The sequence below is a fragment of the Vipera ursinii genome, assembly GCF_947247035.1.
Source record: "Vipera ursinii genome assembly, chromosome: Z".
Classification (NCBI taxonomy): domain Eukaryota; kingdom Metazoa; phylum Chordata; class Lepidosauria; order Squamata; family Viperidae; genus Vipera; species Vipera ursinii.
In genome coordinates this window covers 83,862,424-83,878,701 of record NC_139517.1, presented here as the reverse complement: position 1 = coordinate 83,878,701, position 16,278 = coordinate 83,862,424, and the positions used below count along the sequence as shown (strand labels likewise).

General features: G+C 37.8%; 1 pseudogene across 1 annotated transcript; it reads right to left on the bottom strand.

Moving 5' to 3' along the window:
- Positions 1-7,357: 7,357 nt before the first annotated feature.
- LOC310650249 (guanine nucleotide-binding protein subunit alpha-12-like) lies at positions 7,358-9,799 on the bottom strand (annotated as a pseudogene). Its single transcript has one exon. The product of its transcript is annotated as a guanine nucleotide-binding protein subunit alpha-12-like (transcript).
- Positions 9,800-16,278: the final 6,479 nt, after the last annotated feature.

Below are 16,278 nucleotides of genomic sequence, written 5' to 3'. Positions count from 1 at the left end.
CTAAATAATTACATTTATTAAATAAATGTAAAAAATAACTACTTGAAACATACTCAGTTTAAAGTGATTACATACCATACTGCAATAAGCCAATATTTTTACCTTTCATTAATCTTTTCTATTCTATAGACTATAATTCTATAGTCCAGAACACTCTATTAACAATATTGAATAATATACTAAAGTAGTAACTCTTAAAAGTTACTCATTCAAAGGTATTTATTATTTGTGTGGTTTGTAGACTGCTCCGATTGCTTGCATTGTATTTCAACTCTTGTAAAAGGTCTAGTCTGAGTTGAAGGACATCCTGCACTGACGCCTTCATGGCAAATTCCTTTCCTTTGATGTTGCTGCCAACTATTTGCAAACTTAAGAGGTGACAGGAAGGAGCATAGCCTGTAAACAAACACGGTTCTATGATTTCTTTAACCATTCCCAAATTCATTATTTAAAAGAGAAAGATTAACATTTTCAGAGAGCATTTCTAATTAAGGGGTTTTTTGCGGGGGGGGGGGGGAACAGGGGTTGTCACCTATTTAAATTATTATATTAAGGGAGAGTATGAAATGAGTGTTGGGGCCAATTCTCCCAAATAAATATGTATGTGAGAGAATTGCCTGAAATAACATAATAATGGAATTCAACCCACGTCATTATTTCAACCTGATGCCTTCAGTGGCTCTTTCTCACACAGCATTTAAATTTGAACCTATTGTGTGAATGTTGTTAATATAGAATAGAATAGGGAATTGGCTATTTTTAAATCAAAAGTAGATTTAATCTAAGAACATGAAGCCCACGTGCGCTTGTGAAAATATTTAAAATATAGTAAATTCGAGGGGGTAAATGTGGCAGTTAACTGCTGCATGTTATTTCCACCTGTGAAAAATCTGCAGTAAGTTTTCAGCATTCACTGAACATTAAATTTCCTTTGTAAATATTTTTGTATTCTTTGCTAGTTTAGGAAACCTCTTGTCTATCTCACCATGTTTGCAGAACCAACATAGAACAGTAATATATGCATTAACAAAGTGAGTTTAAATTCAATATTTAATTTAGATACTTAAACTAGTATCTACCTCTATAGAAGCCTTATTTCAGTGTATATAAAAATGTTTTTGCAATTTTGTCAAAAATGTATTGTGGCATATAATCAAGGCTAATTAAATGACAAACATTCCACTAATAATTTTGGGCCTATACAAGTTAAGATCAAACTGTTGTCGGTTTTTTTTTTTCAAAAGTGGGCTTGAACTTGAAATCTTATTTTGAAGAAAAAATTATGGAATTCCAATTAAAAACATTCTTGTCCTATAAACTAAAGTAGCTTTCCAAAAACCTAATTCATTCTCAGATTTAGTTTGTTTTGTTTGTTTACATGGAAGTAATCCACTATTATCCTTGTTGGAAGGCTTATAAGCTCTCAAAATCTTTCCCACTTCCACTCTACATGTATTAAAAACTTTAGAACTGAATATCCCTTTCTGGTGATTGTGTCCCTTTAAGTAGGTCTATCAGCCACTAAAGCCTTCTCTGCTTGCCTTTCACTCTTTTCCAATTCTAGCCTATCATTCCTCTGTCTGTCTCCAAAGTTGCTCTTCTTCCTCTTTTAATTAATCAAAGTCTTTCTTCTTGCTGTTGCTTTACATTTCTGTAATTATATTGGCCCACATTTCTGGACCTAGCACCATTTCTGGCTGGTCTACCTACTACTTTGGTTTTAGGGTGGATATCTGCCTCTGCCAAAATAATAGTCCCCTTACTGAAAATTTGCCCCTTCTGCCTTTTCCATGTCTGTTTTTATGGAGTAGGTTCTGGTAAAAGAAGGGTGTTGTCTAATTCCTATAAAGTTTGAGCTCTGGGGGGGGGGTCAAACCCCCTTTTGCAGCCCCAGTATATCCAAATCAGTGAGCTCTAAAAAACAGTCAGCATAACACAAGTCCCTAGGAAACATACACAGAAACATTCACCTGCTGCTACTATACCTCCTACTACTGGTTCCATGAACTACTATTCCCTGTGAGCTCGACTACTGTAGAAAAGTATCTTTCTAGCTGCTTTAGGCTTCTTTATTGCGACACATGAACAAACCCACACCTCCTTCCCTCCTTCTCCCTTGCACCAACGTCACACTCAGCTGTCTTTCAGGCAGCTTTTATACCCAACGTTTCTAAGATGGCTGGTGAGAAGGCTTAAAGAGGCAGGACAACAGCAGCACAGATGCTGGCCATTTTATAGATAACCCATCATCTTATATGGCTGCTCTTTACTTGACTAAACTGCAGAAATATATCATCCAGGAAATACACTCTAGATTGGAACACTTTGGAATAAATACAGTTTTGTAGGTATGGGAATAATGTAACTTAGTCTGAAGAAATCTGAAAAAGCCAGAGATAACCATTTTATTTTTTATTTTTCAGAAAAGCTTCATGGTTGTAGCTATTTTTGCATGCAGCTTTTTAAAATTAATTTTATGGCATATGGCTTTGACAAAAATAAAATCTAGAAAAAAATCTATCATAAATATGGATAAAGATCACAAGTTGTTTTTATCGTTTTATTTTTTTCTGTTCCACCTTTCAGGTATTAGAAATGGGAAGTTTGTTATTTTTCAAGTTTCTTTATCTTATTTACAGTTGAGCTGCTATAATCTGATAACAACTGGATAAAACAACTTTCAACTTCCAAAACCTTTATGAAAGGTTTTTCATGAATGAAACTGTATTTGTTTTGGTTTTTAAATAAAAGCTTTGAATTGCCACCAGCAAACTGTAGTAAAAAGTACTACATTGTTTTATTATATAATCTTATTAATGTATTTACTATACTTACATTAGTATATTTACATTGATATTCTTCTCTCTCTTTGACTATATGAAAATATTATGTTCCCAACTGTGGTTTTTTCAGACAATTTAATTCTGGTATGGCTTTACATATTGAACAGGAATAAAATATTTCCAAATAGTTTCCTAGTCATAGATTTAGTTCTGAACTAGGCCTGAGTCTGCAGGTCAAAGAGCTGGCTAACTCCAGCTGAGTTACTAATAAGGGACAATTCAAAGAAGGAATTACAGTAAGCCATAAAATTGTTCATCCTGCAGATGAAAGAGATAACTTTTGTAGGTGCATGTTCTTGTCATGGAAATTTCATTGTAAGAAATCGTGTAAACAATTATTTTACTTTTATTTCCAGGAAATATGCTTTTAGACACAGCCTGGTTAAATCAGGTTTTAAAGGGCCAGATAAATTTACTCTGTTGCAAAAAATCTCACTTATTAATGAATGCAATGCACAAAGATATCACAGGCTAAGTTTTCTTTAGATGGCTGCCTTTAAAGATCAGTTCTGAATTATTTCTCTCTTGAAATAGATATATTGTTGAAAATGTAATCCCCCATGGATTATATTAGAAAGCAACATAAATTATAGAAAATAATGTATATGTACTGTTATATATTCAGTTATAATCAAACTATTTTCTCTGGTTACTGAAAACATATTGGAAGATACCACTTTATATAATAGTTATAGTAGTCCAGTGCTGCCAAGTATGTTAGAGCTATTCAATAATTTTCAACCAAGTGACTGAAGAAGGTATCAGTAGGGTAAAGATTACATTACAAAAATCGTGCTTGCCTGCTATGACAGTACAAATTACTATTACCACTTTATAGTAATTTCACCTTATTATTTGTCTGAAATTTCTACAGCAATTCAGAAATTGCTTTTAAAGATATTGACAGGACCCATTGTATATGGTAAACAATAAGCAAGTACTATGGAAATTATATTTATTAAAACAATAATATATCATTTTTACACTTATATAGTCACTATGTTAGGCTAAATAGCATAGCAAATGATACAACAAACCTTATATTTTAGTTTTCAGGAAGACAAAAATTATTCATTTACATATATCTTAATTCTTTCTGTTTTAAATGTAAAGGGATAAAAGCCATTCATTGTAGAATCTAATTAGTTTTAATTTCCCTGCTACTTCTCTTCTTAATCTTATACTACAGGCTAATTTCTGATTTTAGTCTGGTGAAAATTTCAGTTTATCCACTGCAAGTAGGAATCAGTTGGTATAGGATTTATATTGAATTAAATTGAGTAAACCATGGTTAAGTTGGTCATGGTTTGCAAGTTGCCAATCCATTTCACAAAAAGGAAGAGGATTCCCATATGGGAAAAAAAACCCTTAAAAGATCCATTTAATTTTGCTGTGCTGCTTAACAAAGTCAACCCAGTTAGTCTGCCTGCAGCATAGAAGTCTTGAAGAAGTCATTATACTGCACCAAATGATATGACACTAAACATCATAGTGTCAAAATGTAAATTTAATTTCATACTATTTGGAGGATAACATAATTCATATAATATTATAACATAGAACCCAAGGCACCAAACTTAATAATTCCAACCACAGAAAATCTTATCCGTAGCAACAGAGTTACCCTAACCTTCTGTTAGGGTTGTGATTGGGTTAGGGTTGGGGTTGTTTTTTAAAAAAAACATTAAAAAACAATTAGTAGTTAATTACCATAAACAATATGTTAATTGCTCGATGGTCTTCTGGCTAATATATTTTCAAAGTTACATATCACATTCCTTTCTCTCTCACTCGTTTTTCTAGCCATTGATAAAAATTATCTCATGTTCTAAAATGCACTGAGTCTTCTTTCTCTTTTATCTTTAAAGTCAATCTATCCATTTCTGTACACTCTAAAATTTTCTTAATTCTTCAGTTGGTAAATTTTCATTTTTCAGATGTTAGGCAAATACAATTCTTGCTACAGTTAGTACATGTAGAATTATATATATACAGTCTTTCTCATAATTTGCTCCTATTATTCCTAACAAAAATAATTCTGGTTTAAAATCTATTTGTTTTTTAGTCATTTTCCCCAACCATAAATGTATTTTAACCAAAATCTTTTTGCTTTAGGGCATGTCCACCAGATATGGTAATAAGTACCTGGTCTTTGTTAACATTTCCAACACTTGTTTGAAATATTTTTAAACATTTTGGGGTGGAGGATGTTGTTCTCCAGGGCAAGCACAGCCAAAGCTTGACTCCTGGATCCAAAGAAGTTGATATTATTGGATGGAAGTGGCCAGAAAGAAGCTTTCTGCTAAATCTGGTGAGTCGTACAGAACAATAAGAGAAGGGCAATCTTTCACATACACTGGTTCTAAGCCCTTTAGGGCTTTATAGGTAATAACCAGCAGTTCAATTGCATTTATAAGCCTATTTGAAGCCCCTACAGTTCTCAAAGCACCAGTGATATATGAGCATAACAAGAAATACACAAATCTGTGCATATTGCTGTATACTGGATTCTCTACAGCTTAAATGTTCTTCAAAGGCAGTCCCATATAAAGCTAATTATAGTATCCAAATGGGAGATAACTAAAGCAAGAATCACCATGAGCAAGGCAGATATGTTGAGATATTTTGAATTCCACCTGTCTATTCTAATAAATGGCAAATCTATCACAAGAATGAAACTTAATTTCATTGAGGGCCTCATCAGCATTGCGGTTGCCCTCAGGGGGGCGGGTGGGTATGGCCAGGGTGGGTGTGGCCTACTGGGTGGGCGTGGCTAGAGTGCATATGGCCTACTGGGTGAGCATGGCCAGCTCTACATTGTTCAAATCAAGGGTGCCTATGGGGGCCTGGGTAGGAGTGGGACAGATCTGAGGGTCTCTGGCAGAAGGAGGGTCTCTGGGCCGGGGCCAAGGCAGTGGGGGCCGTTCCCTCACTGTTTCCAAGATGGCTTCGCGGGCCACATGAAACCACTTCACAGGCCGGATCCGGTCCCCGGGCCTTGTGTTTGACATGTCTGCATTAACATTTCAAAACAACAACTCTAATGACATTTATTATTGTCTACACATTCAGGGGAAGCAGTCCAAGGCCAGCTTTAAGTCTCTGTCCCAGAAATATTTCCTTGATATCCTGACTCCAGATTCTGCATTTAGACAAAAAGACACATTAATTGAAGAGGACTGAAATGACATGTTCTATGGGATTGTTGCTACCATTGTGTCTTTGACCTAATTTTTTATACTTCAAAACTCTTAGCTGTGAAAAGTAAAAGTACTCTTTTTTTCTTATTTATGTGAGTTTGTGTATGAGTTAACTCTTCTGGTTGGTTTAAACAGATAACACTTGAAGCTTTACATTTTTAATTAACAGTTTTCAAGAAAATTTTGGAAAAGGAGAACAATTGTTTTAAGTCTGCTCTTGTCCTCAGTTCCAAAGTGGTGGAAAAGAGAGGCTTATCTATCCATAGAAAATGTACAGATAGTAGCAACATCTTTCACTACACAAAGTACTCCTGTTCAGAAAAGCAGAATAGTTTTTAATGAAATATAGATCCCTTTTTAGCTAAATTAAAACGTTCAGCAGTTTTCCCTAAACAGCAGCTAAGGATATGATGTGAAAAATGGGAAGAATCGGGCCCTCTTTAGCCTGCTAGGAATTTGAGCACTAAACAGTAATACAATAGCAATGGTCACTATCATGGGTGGTGAGGTAAGATCCACTGAAAAGAGCTCTTCTGTAAGTATACTGAGTGTGTCAAGACTACACCGTCTCAGCTATTTGCCTTTGTGAGCATAATGTTCTATTCTAGTAACCCTGATGGTATTTTTCTGACTTCCTGCATACTGTAAGTATTTTTAGATCATCTAAATAGCCTCTTATAATATACTTTAGCCCTAAATAATTCTGTGAAGCAAAGATTGAAGAAGCCAGCTTAATTTTTCTATGTAAATTCAATCTGATTCTCAATATTTAGTAACATCCTGGAAAGATATAGACAGCACTTTTTATGTATTGGTCATAAGTGATTTACCAATAGAAAATGATGAGGTCCTTGAGTTAGTTCAATGTTCATGCCTATTTCTCGCAAGTGAAATGTTGAAGCAACTATTGCAGAAAAGACAAATATATAGCCAGGAAGCCAAAAGCAGCATGTAACATAAGTGGGATTCTAAAACTTAAGATTTGTAACCTAACTGCAAGGTCTAGAATGTTTCATAGGAATCTTACTGTTATTGGACCTTCCTATCAGAAAGGATTTGATCATGTTACAGAAATGTTCTGGAAATTCAAAAATGTTCACCTTCATTCTGAACCAAATATGAAATATTAATCACAGTCAAACCTGACTTCAGACAAAATCTTCTGGCAATAAATTGAAAGTATGCCAGATACAAACATGGTTCTATAGTGCATGGCCTTGTGTTTAATCATTAAATCTTAAGATTTTAAAATATAATCAAGGTAATGGATTTTTTTTTAAAAAAAGAAAAATCTTAGACAAAAAGCCCATGGTACCAAAGTCACAGTAAACATTTCTTATGTTTTAAGATTCTCCCTGAATAACGATTGTAGGATGGATAAGGCAGGACAAAAGTTTGATTAATACATACCTCAGAATACACAAAAGTGTGAACTGTCTGTACACAAAAGAAAGGCACCCATAGTTAAATATAACAATTTAGAATGGAAAAAAAATAAGCTCACATCAATGTTATTCACAGCCTTCTGCAAATTCAGACATACTGTATTCTAGCCTTAAAGGGGCGAATTACGTGTCAGGTTTATGTGGAATTTTAAAAAATGCATTATGACATACATTGGTAAACCCTTATATAATTAAGAATAAACTCAAAGCAAGACCATTAATCCACACTCAGTGGCTCCAAAAGAACTGATTTTTTTTAAAAGAGCAATTCACTACAGTGCTATGGGCAGTTGTTCCTTGCCAAGACCTATCTAAAAATTGGATTAACTTCTGTATTAGACAGGAAACAGCCTAACAGTTGCAGTGAGGCAATTTTTTTTCATACAGATCTAATTTTAAACAGAATCAAAGTTGTTTTAACAAAGCACTAGGCGTGTATTTTCACTACTATTGCTGAAGCTATGTCTCATCAAGCAGTAACTGCTTTGGATACCTAACCAGCTTTGATATATCTTGCTATAAAAAATGTTTTGCTTGTGTGACTGTCTAAATTCAGTTTACAGCTCTGGATTTCTACACGAGGAAAGCTGAGGACAGATTCCTTAAGCAAGAGCTAAGATAACCAGTTGCAAATACAATCCAAATGTTGGCAAACCTCCCTGAACACACCTGGCTCCTATACTGATCTTGGAATTATGGCAATGTATTGCAATGTATTCTCTTAAAAAGAACCCCCAGTGAAGAAGTGAAATATGTTACTGAATTCATTACTTCAGCACCCAAAACTAGTTTAAGGCTGACAGGTATGGAAGCTAGAACATTCTGGCATGGTCGTAGAAATAAGATTAATTCACGCAGACTCCTTGGTTGCCATTTCCCCATGACGGTTTTCAAAAGCCAAGAGGAAACATCGTTCCATTGTGTTTTGAGTTGACCGATGCAGGAGCTCACATAAGCTTCTGCCATTCTTCTGCTTCTCCTGCCCAGCTTTCCTAACTCAAGGCACAGCACGGCTCTTCCAAGAAAAGACACACAGCAAAAGCCACAGCGACGGGCCTACAACGGGTTAGGTGTCCAGAGAGAGAATTCCGTTTCCACTCACTGCAACATTATATCCTTAAGATTCTCCTAAAGGATGGTGTCCTTCACCGCGTGGAAAACGAAGCGGATGTTCTCGGTGTCGATGGCGGTTGTGAAGTGATGGAAAAGGGGCTTACTGCGGTTCCGCCTCTTCCAGTCAAAGCATTGTACCAGATAGCGCTGGACTTCTTCCAGACGGTGAGGATCACCTCTGAAGTCTGAGAAATATTTCTTGATGCTGACCGTCTTGACTTTCTCCACCAGGAGGTCCATTTTGTTCAGAAACAGGATGATGGAGACGTTGAAGAAGAGCTTGTTGTTGACAATGGTCTCAAAGATGTTCATGGACTCCACTAGTCTGTTTGTGCATCGGTCTTCCATCAGGACCTGGTCGTATTCACTGGAGGAGACCATAAAGAGTATAGAGGTTATGCCATCAAAACACTGGAACCACTTTTGGCGCTGAGACCTCTGTCCACCCACGTCCACCATTTTGAAAGGGATCTTTTTAATAATGAAGTCGTGCTCCACGATTCCTTTGGTTGCTTTTCTAGCCAGTAAGATGTCTTGTTTACTGGGGAAATAATTCAACTGGCCAATCCGATCCAGATTATCCAGGAAATATTTTACTGATTCACCCAGCTGATATTCACTTCGACGGCTGAAAGCTTCCTTGATCCCAGAATCCTTCCACAGGCCGGTCAGAGCTGGTACGTACAATTGAAACATGGGGGGGTTCAATGAACATGCCCGCTTTACTTTCAAAGGCCATGAGGAACATGGCATGTTTCTCATTTTCCGCATACTGCCAAGGAATGCCGAGTTTGTCCCATGCATCGACTAGGACTCTGCAGCCCTTGAGGACGTTCTTGTAGATGGTGGCGCGAAACTCGAGCAGCGCCTTCTGGTCGAACTCGCGCCCGTGGATGATGCACATCTGCTTCTGGAAGGTCGACTTGCCGCTCTTGCCGGCGCCCAGCAGCAGGATCCACACCAGGCGGCACACGGCGCGGCGCTCGTGGACCAGCAGAGCGTCAATCTCGCGGCTCCGGCGCCATGCCTCGCACTCCAGCTCCCGCCAGCGGAGCAAGGAAGGAGGAGGAGGGACGGCAGGTGGGGGAAGGCTGCCCTCCTTGCCCGGTTCCAGCGGCCCGGCCGCCGCCTCGGCCCCGGGGTCGCCGCCCGCCACCGGCCAGAGGCAGTGGCCCAGGGAGCGCACCACCCCGGCCATGGCGGCGGCGACGGTGGCCCCTCAGACAGGCCCCGGCAGGAAAGGCGCCGCCTCAGCTGCCTCAGCCGCCACGCAACCTTTCCTCCGTCCTCGCCCTCACGCCCACCCCACAAAAAGCCCATGTATTGCTTTTCATTTTGCTTCTGATCTTACCTCACTTCAAACACAAGATTACTAAACATGATAGAATGATTGTTATTTCTCCATGGTAACTAAAACTTCCGGCATACTCAAATAAACAATTGCTGCAATTCAATGCACAAGGTGATTTTTTTAATAAAAAAATAATAATGGGAATTCAGCAATCAAAAAGCATTTAAGATTACAAAATGTATGGATGGTGTAGCCTCTTGTCATTTTCTGTAAATGTCATTTCTATTTTCAGAATTTTTATTGCAATGTTTTGACCTTAAAGCATTATACAATAAAGCAGTACTGTGTTTTACAATTTAAAACACCACAGGACTGGAATAATAGAATAAAATTAATGAGGAATTTGTTTTGCATAAAAATAGAACAATCATTTTGGCAACGTTAATCCTTGTCAACATCATAGTTATGATTTATATCAGATTTTTTATACAGTTATCTCAATTATTTTACACTTCAGTGTAAGAAGAAAGCATTTAAAAATTCATATTTGTTCTTTATTTCTTTGCACAAATCTGAATATCATTTCAGGAAGTTAACCTTTCATGAACTATCTTCCCAGAGAGACATGTGCATGCGCACGCGCACACACACACACATTCTCCTCATTCTTAGACTTTGTTGGGGGAAGAAGGTCTAAGTGCCACAAAAAGCAAGATATCTGAAGACATTGGATCAACATATGTAAGTGTCTAGCAAAAGCCACAGTTATACCACATTTATCATGACATGCAAATCACATTATACATATCGTATGTCCATATCATCATTTTTGAAATAATGCAAATAGCATAATTCATGCCATTTCTGCATTGAAAACAATGTATGCACCACCATGGGCAACCAGATAAACTTGCATTGTTGCATTCTGTTCAATATTTTCACTCTAAATTGCATTGTGAATTTCTGTCTTAAAATTACTGGGTAACAAAGTAATTCTGAGATGATTAAAAATAAAGCATACATCACAGGGATTGCATCACAAACATGCAATCTCTGACAATTGGAAAACCCACTAATCTCAAATTTATTTATTTATTTATTTATTTATTGATGGGATTTATATCCCGCCCTATCTCCCGAAGGACTCAGGGCGGCTAACAACAAAACATATAATAAGTACAGAAATTAAGATAAAAATAAAATTAAAATCATCTGTGCAATAAATTAAAATTAAAAACTAAAAATAAATTAACAATTGTAAATATAATTAATTAAAATGCCTGTCAGTCCAGGTCAGCCTGGTGGAAAAGGAGTGTTTTGAGGCTGCGGCGAAAGGATTGGAGATTTGGGGCCATCCGAAGTTCAGGGGGGAGCTGATTCCATAGGACTGGTGGTTGCAAAACTGCAAAAGACTTCTTGCCAGTCAGTCCTGACAATAGGCTAAACACTAGTGGCATCACGTCTGCACCCAGTTTTGAATTTAGTCTATCATGTGCACACAGTTTAAACTATTCATTTAATTAAAATTAAAATTTAATTAATTAAAATGGATAGCACTGATCTGTCAAATACTTGGCTAGTTTTGACCGAGAGTCATAAGTCAGGTTTGCAGAACTATTAAAAAAACAAACAGGGGAAGGTGTTATAAATAAACTGTTTAAAATGGTACATGTGTTCATCCCCAAGACTATATTCCTGACAGTAGAGATACAGTTATTGGTACCTCAACAGACTGGTTGGTGTTAGTTTACCTCTGTTGTTAAAAAAAATGCTATTTCAGCATACTTGCAAGGGTAAATGAAAAATAAAATAAGAATGGATAGGATTCAGATTTTGTTATATCTAAAATAGACTCATCGAATTAAGTTGGAGTTAAATTATTTGCATCTCTGCCTCCCACTGAAGTGCAAGGAACTAAGATAAGTATTTGGGGAAATAATTTGTTCCAAAAATAATTGGAAAAAAAGTTTGGGTTTGTTCTCCATGATTAATATTCTGCTATGTGAAAACTGAATAAAATGATTTATGTGATTAAGGTTCATCTCTTTTTCCTTTTAATTGGTTGTGGCTATACAAAAATAAGACTAGATGGCAGCAAAGAGAGTACTTTTTCTGCTCAAAATCTTGTCCTCAAGAAAAAAAAATACTTTTTTAAAGTGGGTTTTTGAATGGGAGACAGCAATCTACAGACAAATGCTGCTCCCTTCTTTTCTTTTTTTTTTTTTTATTGAAAAGTTTTATAAAATACAATTTTCCTTTAAAAAAACCCACCTTCCCCCTCCCTCCTCCCCTCCCTACCTCCCCCCTATCTCCCCCCCTCCCCCTCCCCCCCTCCACTTCCCCTCCTCCCCCCTCCCCCCCCCCCCCGACTTCCCAGAGCAAAATACAAGGTATATATCTAAAAGGCAATCATAAACAATCATATACTAACAATTATAAACTCTAAAATCCATCACTCTCTAGCTTGTATATAGTAAACCAATCCTTAATAATACTAAATATATATAAAAAACTAAAATAAAAGAAAACTAGCATCATTCCCATCTATATTCTTCCACAATTCACTATTACCTTAACATATTCTCATTTGCACATTAATAAATAGTTCTTACACAAATTAACCCACATTAACCCACAAAACTTTCTTCCTCTTCCTCTGTAGTAAGTTGTCCATTAATTCCAAATTAAAAAAAAAAATCTATTACCATACATAGCATCCCAAAACTTTTTTTTTTTTTTTTTTAAAAAAAAACACAACTACCACTTAACTATAAATATTTTGTGGAAGTTCCATAGATTTCTACTGATCTTATTTTTTTTCCTTTTTTGAGCGTTTTAAGGCAGCACGCGTCACCCTCTGTTCTCTAAGATCATCCAAAAGAGTTGCAGCTTGAACTCCTCCTGTACCCTTCTCGTCTATCTGTGCATCTTCATCCTCTTGATGTTCTCCTTCTCCAGATCCCTCTGCAGCTTCCAGAAGTGTTGATGGGGTTACTTTCAAGACATTATTATAAAAATCATGCGCTTGCTTCACATTACTCAAACAGTACCTTTTGCCATCATACATGAAGCTCAACCCAGCTGGGATCTCCCATCTGAACCTTATATCTCTTTGCTTGAGCTCTTGCACAAGAAATATAAAATCCTTCCTTCTCTTTAAAATCTTTGGAGGAATTTCTTTTAGAACCAAAACTTGTTGACCAGCAATCACAACTTTGGTATCGTAGGCAGCTTGTATAACTTCATCTCTAATTTCCCTTTTTACAAAATAAACCACCACATCTCTAGGCAACTTTCTCTGTTTAGCAATCCACGAATTCACACGAAACACTTTGTCCATACCTTGTTTTAATTCAGATGCTGGATGGTTCAATACTCCCTCAAAAGCCTCAGAAACCAGCTGCTTTAAATCTTCCTTAATATTCTCTTTTAGGCCTCTAATTCTCACAGCAAACTGCATCTGGTAAAATTGAGCCAAGCTCTGTTCACTGTCGATTTTGTCTTTTAAATCTTCAATTTCCAATACTTTTGCTTCTAATAAAGCATTCTTTTGAATCAAATCTTGCACTTGATCATCCAGCACCTCCACACATTTAGCAACTTTTTGCACTGAGGACAAAATGTCTACCTTCATTTCTCTAAGTTTCTGTTCCATCCTTTCTTCCATTCTCTGCTCCAATTTCTCCAATTTCTCCTCCATCTGTAGAAATTTAACACCCATTGACTCCAAAATTAACTGGGTATGTTTTTCAAGATCCTTCGATGTCAATACATCAGGAGAATGCAACGCCTGCAGCAATGATTGTTGTTGCACCGGAGAATTTCCAGCACTCCGAAAAGTTCTAGGGGGAGGTTTAGCCGCCATCTTTTACTTACAATTGTGACGCACTTTCACTTTAAGTTTTAAGCAAAGTCCATCAAGCTTGAGAGTAAAATAAAATCTTCTTCATCTCTTCATCTTTCCCTCTTGTACTGCTCTGCCTGCTCTTTCCCTTTCATAGTCTCTCCTTCAAGCAGGGATGGTCGCAGACGCCTGGCTCTGCTCCATGAAGTCCGGAGCAGAGACGCTAGCCAGCTGGGAGCAGCCCAGGCTACGGGGGAGTTCAATCCTTCAGCCGCCCAAGCTCCAAGCTCAGGCGGCCCCGGAGAACTCAACCCCCACCTGGGGGCTCACCTCCTCCTCTTCTCCTGAGGAGGGGGCTTCAGATTCGCCCGAACAGCTGATCGGTGCTGTTTCGGGCGAAAAAACACCAGCTGAGCCGCGGGCAGCCCGGGAAGGCTCCCTCCGTCGCCGCGGAGCCACCGGAAGTCCGCTGCTCCCTTCTTTTCAATTACCCAGTTATTTGGCCGAGTGGGTTGTGGGTTAGTATGATGAGTCCCAGAGATCCAAAGTAAGAAAGACAAGAGATGTGGTACTCTGAGATTGGGAGAAAGCAGGCAATAACATCATGGTGATGGACATGATATGATGAGAAGCTTGGGGGGGGGACTCTCTGGGTAAAAGTCACAAAAGTGCCAGTGCTACTTTCCAGCTTCTGTGCTTGCCCTCTCTGCTTGGTATCCAGCTGTTACTTCTTAATAGTAGGAAGTTGGTCTGTAATAAAGCTTGAACGATCCACAATTTAATCTTGTATTAGAGACCCAAGCTGGTATGTACTAGAAAAATCTGATTGGCTGGGGGAAATCCCCTCTGTGGTGTGCCTAGTTAGGTTTCTTGTATGGCACCAGCTGTGATTCCAGGATAAGGGTACTTGAGCACTGTCTTCAAGAGATTCTGGGTGGCTGCCAGGGGTACTGTTCTGCAGATAACTAGATGTAGAATTTTGTAGTTGGGTTTGAAAGAACAGAAGGGTTTGCAGATCTACCAGCCTTCTTGCTGCCTAAGCAACTTGGCACTGGAGTTAGGTTAATGGTAAAGTTCCCTAGACTTTTGTAGTACTAAAAGACATGTATCTGCCTTCTATACCAGGGGCAGAAGTGGCCACTATGGCAACCATTGATCTATCTTAAGGTATTGATGTCCAAACATATTGCACAAGTCAAACATTAAATCTGGTTTTTATTTTGGGGCTATGGGAATTTGATCTGAAATTTGGGGAAATTACTGTCAATGCCTTGTCAAAACTTATCATCCTGATAGCCTTGGTGAAGGAAGGAAGGAAGGAAGCAAGCAAGGAAACCCTAACACTACTAAGCTGTAGTCAAAGAAGTAAGATCAAATATGATAAAATATGTCAGAACGATCACAATGTTTAGTAAAGAACGGGGTTAATCATTCCTGGTAAGCATTTATGTGGGGAAACAAAGTAACATGTTTCATCTTTTCAGTTATTCCTCCATCACATGTATATAGTCTGTTCAAAGGGGATCTTTCACTATTTCCTTCAGTAACAGCTTTTGCGATGGCATTGAATTTGGATAAGCAAATTATTATGAGTCTAAGATCTCTGGTTGGTTGGAGAAGGGCTGCAGAGTGGCTTAGGAAGATGATTCTAGTTACAACTGATAAATCTGATAAATCTGTTTATATTTCTAAATCAATGGCCTGCTGTTTGAAATCAGCTAACTCATAAAAAGCCATCAAATTTAGTTTGGCTGTGTATTGCCAGCACAGGAAGCCTGAGACAGGCCAGCAGGAAGCGGGGCAAGAGTCAATAGGAGAAAATTAAAATCCAGGCAGAAGTTTCTATTTTAAGTAGATTGGCTTCATGGCATATCACCTTGTTCAGAATCCAGAAAAGTACTTGAAAAATTGATTCCAAGACTTGGATTAAACTCTTTCAAGAGTAAGAAATGTACCATATGGGCCCAACTGAACTCCAAAAAGAGTTGGGCTCAGATCTGAGGCAAAAGACAAATTTCTGCAGGCATATGCTGAAACTGACATTGTTTTTGTGCATATGGAATAACAATTCTCAGATATTTGGAGGTCTTTATTTGCTGTAGTGGATGATTGTTTAGCCACCAGGCATGTGCCTTAAGGTGCTTAGCAAATACCAAGACCTTGGTGTCAGAGAATAATTTGGGGTTCCAACTCGAGCCAGCCTTGTGCAAGAATAAATAAAATAAAAATGGGATCCAGACAGCTATGAGGAAAGAAAAAAATATTTATTCCTAAAAGCAAAGAGTTTGCCTTTAGGGGAAGCTGCAGAGAAATGTGGTACAGCAACACACTTTTATAGGGGACCTTGTCCAGATGTGAAGGATGACACTTGAGGGATGTGTGTGTGTGTGTGTGTGTGTGTGTGTGTGTGTGTAGGTATATCTATGATGTTTATTCTTGTGAACATGCAGTTCTGCTGAGAGACCTAATTTAATTATATCTATTTGTGTTTTCCCCTTCATGGATTACTGCCTTGTCGTGGCGAAGACGGAAAGGTCATAGC